The sequence below is a fragment of the Lathamus discolor genome, chromosome 2 (assembly GCF_037157495.1).
Source record: "Lathamus discolor isolate bLatDis1 chromosome 2, bLatDis1.hap1, whole genome shotgun sequence".
In the NCBI taxonomy this organism is placed as follows: Eukaryota; Metazoa; Chordata; class Aves; order Psittaciformes; family Psittacidae; genus Lathamus; species Lathamus discolor.
This window is the reverse complement of record NC_088885.1, coordinates 54298904-54304194: the sequence shown is the minus strand read 5'-3', so window position 1 is coordinate 54304194 and position 5291 is coordinate 54298904. Positions and strand designations below refer to the sequence as shown.

General features: G+C 39.8%; 1 protein-coding gene across 2 annotated transcripts in view; it reads left to right on the top strand.

Moving 5' to 3' along the window:
* LOC136008081 (sodium channel protein type 5 subunit alpha-like) overlaps positions 1–5291 on the top strand; it is a 213888-nt gene that overhangs the window by 175528 nt on the left and 33069 nt on the right. The gene's annotated exons all lie outside the window — the stretch shown is intronic.

The following is a 5291-nucleotide window of genomic DNA, read 5'->3' as shown; positions in this document are numbered from 1 at the left end:
GTAAGTATCATTTTGGAGCTACAGTGCTTCTTGTATTGGATTTTATAATGCGTAAATCTGGCAGCTTTGTGTTTGCAAAATGACAACTGTCACACTGATTCTTAGTAATAATCCTAGGCAAAGCTTGAAGGAGGTCTTGATATGTAACTGTGCATTCCCAGGAATCAGCCTGCCAGAGCAGAGAATACTTCTTTGTCTCGTTACCTAGAGGTGTTACCCTGCTAATTTGAGTCACATTCGCTTCTCATCCCTAGGAACTTGTTGTTTCTTTTAGCATTTAACATCTTGTTCCACACTCACAGCTAGCACAAGGTCCGGTTACCTTTGACTGCTCCACACATGACCTCGACACACAAGTCTTTCAGCAGCTTAGAGAAGTTGTCCTTGGCGTAGTTTCCCAGCGAGGCTGCCAGCGGCATGTAACAGTATGTTCAGTACTGTCTCCAAAGTATTTACCAGTGAAGGAGTCCAGCAGAAGGTGTCAACAGTCCTCTTGTCAAAATGATTTCACTATTACAAAACCTTACAAAATACTCCAAATCCCTGAAATATCACAAAGCATAGTTCTCCTACAAGGATAACCTGTGAAAGCAAATAATAGTTGAACAAAGGGAGCTGATGCCCCAGGAGTATTGCTAGTACCAGGCATGTCTCCTCTGAAGTTTCACATTGCCTGAATGAGGTTTAACCTTTCATCACCGTGTATCAGTGAGGAAGAAATTATCTCCCTGAGGCCATTTCTTACTAGCTGAAGGTTTTCATGTGGAAGGCTGGCAGAGCATTGCCATGCCTGTGTAACTTATTAAACTTTTGACAAATTATTTTTCCTCATTTTATATCTGAACCTTGACTCAAGGGAGAACTGCATTTTCTTTGGCCCCAGTCCAGGAAAGCACTTCAATGGGACAATTTACTTGTTTGAAGTTATGGACATGTGTAAGTGCACTGCTGGATCAGAGCCTTTGGAAGCTTCTCCAGAGCTTTAATAAATTGATTTATGAAAAGGAAGTTATTTTCATAAATTGTAGATCATAAATTCCTCTTTGCATACATGCTTGGAAACCTCTTAAAGGGAAGGTACTCATTTTCCACAGATTAGCTTCAACAGAAGAGGAAGGCCTGGTTTAATTAACTGCCCACAACATTGGAAACCACCAGTTCCTAAGTTATAGGCCAATCCTAAATACTGTGCTTACTGTGGTTTAGGTTGAGTGCCACAGCTTTTCTTGTCTGGTTTCTCCATTTGTAAAATGGGACTAATAGGACTCACCTAAAGTATTGCATGGGCTTCCAGTAATTTGTTAGTGGAGTTATTGTTGTAATGAGCTTCTGAAGACTAAAAGGGCTGGATGAGTGCTGAATATTGTCACAACTGTATGTTTGGCGCTCTGCTGCATCACTAACAGTTTGAAGTGAGTTCCATACTTGTTATAAATACATGTTTTGTAGCATGACATTGAATCAATACCAAAGAAACAAAAAAAAAAACAAAGCTAAATTGTCTCCTCTGCAAAATAAAACTGCTTGGAACAGGTGCTACACAAGAATGTAAAGTCTGTATGTAAGCCTGAAATTTAGCTACGTGTATGCCTTTTAGTGGTGGGATTTGTGACTGTAGTGACAAACTGTAGAGGCAGCCACAGGTTGGCTGGAGAAAGGGGCTTCACCTTTCCTGCCACACATCTGAGAGCATACATGGCATAAAACGGTGCCATAGGGGAAAGGGGACCACGGGTCCCTGGGACTGGTCTTATCCCCAGAAAACCCACCCAGAGCCTTCTTATTGACCCAGCATTTTTTAATTTTCTTAACTCATATTTAAGTTGGTTATGCAGGCTTCCAATCTAACCAAAAAGTTACTCACCCTTGAGCTGTTTTAGTTATTGATTGACTCTAGGAAATCACTTGCCCTTTAGTGTTCTCTGAATAAAGCTTTTCCCCATGCCCCATTCTTTTCTTCAAAGTCATTTCCCTATGCTGATTATGAGAACCTGGTGCTATATTTTTAGCACGTTTAACATGCTTTTCTCCTATCCTATTGCTCACAGCCCCTGCCACTCTGAATTGGCAAAGTAACATGCTATCATTTCTCCTGCACACGTTTTACTTCAATTTACATTTTCTTTTTGGTCCTTTGAGAACCAAATCACTGCAACTGAGCTGCAGAAGGGAGTGAATGGATGAATTAGCTGCTCCAAAAGGAGCAGATGAATCACTTGTATGATTTTCTCAAATTTATTTGTTTAAAATTATTCACTTAAAAATTCCTGATCTGCAAATTATTCATTAGCAGTTTGGTATCAGTATTCAAACTTCAAGCTGTGATGGCTGATTTTTCATTGGACATGTGAAACCAGCTATCATCTGTGTTTTCTCATTGTACAAATGCAACTCAGTATCCTTTTTGTGTTGTGAATAATTCATAAAACCAGCCCCAAATTTGCAAGTATTCACTATTTCTAAATGGGAAGTGAACCAAGAGGGGGCATAAGCATATTTGTGTGTGTGTGTGTGTGTATGTGTCCTGCCTTGTGAAAGACCCTTGACACTGATTTGGACCAGCAGAACAGCAAAAGCTCCATCTGATGATTGTGGATTACTAAAGAAAATTGTGTCTTGCAAAATCTGAACATCAAAACACACAGTAATCCACAAACTGAGAGCTATTTTTGCTGGATGTAGAATCCCTGCTGGATGTAGAATCCCTACAGGATGATCTCTGATAATGGGCTTCTCTGCATCTCAAAGTGTGCTAGTGTAGCAAAACCGTAACAGAGTGCTTTTAAATATATTGCAATACAGTAACGTCCTATCAACAACCCTGCAACAGATTTCTTTGAAGGGAAGGGAGAAAGGAGTAATTAAACCACAAAATGCAGGCTCATTTCAGCTTAGGGCACCTGGGAAAGATTTCTTGGATGTCTGTTGAAATTTGGATATACTGAAAGAAAACAGCATTAGTGTACATCAGTGTTACCACCCTGCAAATAACAAGTATACTGCTAAAAGTACCCCTCTTCTGCACTGCAGATATAGCCTATCTATTCTCATGAGTTGGAGTGGTGGGCACTCAGTCCTCAGCTGTTTTCAAATGAGGGAAAAGCAGACACCATGGTGTATCTGAAGTGTAGACAGACATCAGAATCACCATCAAGAATGGTGTTTATGCGCAGTCCTCTTTGCTAGGATTCCCAGGCAAATATTTTCAGAAAGAACAGATATTTTCCAAGCATTCATGCAATCAAAACCTCTTCATACAACGCAGATTATACAAGGAGTCTGAACTTGGCCAGGGACAGAAGTGCATGGATTCAAAACAAATGTTTCTGAAAAGTGCTCTCAACTAGGCATGTCCTGCGACAGGCAGAGACAGTTGGGGTTTAAAACAAGGGACAGATAAACTTCACCGGTTATGCATGCTGGTGTCATGTTTGATGTTCCTTTCAATTGTTTCCTCTGACCTATAAATATTATCTTGAGCTTATCTATTTGAGCTTCAGCCAGTTGATTCTGAGCTATGTCCCAGTCTCTGCTGACAGCAGATGGATAATTCCATTGCAGTGGTCAATTCGGGAAAGGCATCAGTCTGAAGATTAGCATCATTCAAAGACTGGAGGTGTTGCAGTCAACAGCTTCTTTGCTTGCTGATCGTTCATTGAAGGCAGAGGGGAGAGATCAGTACCCTGCAGAAGTTGTCATGAGAAAGCTCTCAGGAAAGGGATGTAAAGACCCTAAGTCATTAGGAAGAATGCTCAGAAAAAAAGGTCACAGCCAAGTTTCATTGCCTGTGGCATACACAGAAAAATCCTCTTAAATGGGTACTAATTTCATCTCTCCACAGAAGTCCATTATCACAAATCCATCATCTCCATTGCAGCTTTTGGGTTCAATTTAATTGTCCAAAAGTTAGTGCCCAATCCAGGCTTAAAAAAAAACACCCTAATTGTCGTTTACTGATTTTAGAGATGAGGGTTTCTCCAGCAAGTCTTTCTACGATTATTCAATTTTTCAAGATCTGATACTTGGGGGAAAGCCATTTTCTTAAGCAATTGCTTTTTTAGAGATCCTGGCAGCCTCCTTTCCCTTTAGCCATCTCCATCAATGGGCCCTAACACTGTGTCCTGCAGCAGGGAGGGGAAGATCATCTCTTGTTCTCAGTTTTTGCTTTGATGCAAAAATTTCTCTCTAGCTGAGTCACCACAGAGAAAGATAGTTCCTTCCATCATCCCTTTTCCCTAAGAGCCTGCTCTGCCACCATACAGGCAGGGGATCACAATGGCTTTAAGAAGTGTATCTGTCTGCAAAGTAGTTCAAGCAAGGTTCAGCAATGGATTTGGAGGCCAGACATCTCAAATGAGTGATTCAACAAATCCACTAGGCAGGATTTTGTAGATGTTTTTACAGAAGTAAAATAACATGTACCTTTCGCACACCCGCTGTACCTTTGTGAATTTATAGCACAACATGTTTCTGGTGTTTGCCTGGAGCTGCTGAGTTTGTACATACAGATCTGTATTCCCCACTGAGTAGCTTTCCAGATTTCCTGTTTGCTGGCAAATTTCCTGTTTGCTTGTTTGAGAACTGCTCATGGCTGCTCAGTCATTAATGCACCATGATTTTCACTGGATGCTTAAAAAATACAGATATTACATTCTTCAAGAGAGTTTCCTGGAAAATGCTTGCTCTGAGATTTCTACTTTGGATACTTCACTGCCAGGCAAATTAAGAAGCAGCTAATAATCTTTGCATTTGATATGAACAATCTAAAACAGTCTTTCTATCCCTAGTTAAAAATTGAATTGAATTAAATTATGCCCTTGTGTTGGATTGTCTTTAAGTGACAATTAAAAACTTGCTGTGTGAAGTAAATATTGATGGGTTATGATTACTTTAATTGTTTTTTCCATCTGTATTCCCTGTTGATTAGCTAGGTGATTTCTGTTTGCTTTACCACTAATTACATAATCTGTTGCAATGTGTTGTGAAATCCAATTGGTATTCTTGGGAAATCATCTTAAAAGCATGTGCATTTTGTCTGGTTTCTGTTCAGAGAAGCACACGGGAACTGAACGACAAAAATGTAACTGAGGCAAAGTAAAAGTAATATAGCTTGTTACTTGGAGAAGCATCTTAAAAGTGAATTTATTACTTCTATGTGTGAGTTATGAAAAATCCACAGGTTATAATAGGGCACTTTTGCTTCAGAGTTTGGTTTTGACTAGTTTTTTTCCAGTTGTTTTCCAAAGCAAATGCTTATGTGGGATTTTTGGTGGCACAAACCTCAAAGATAA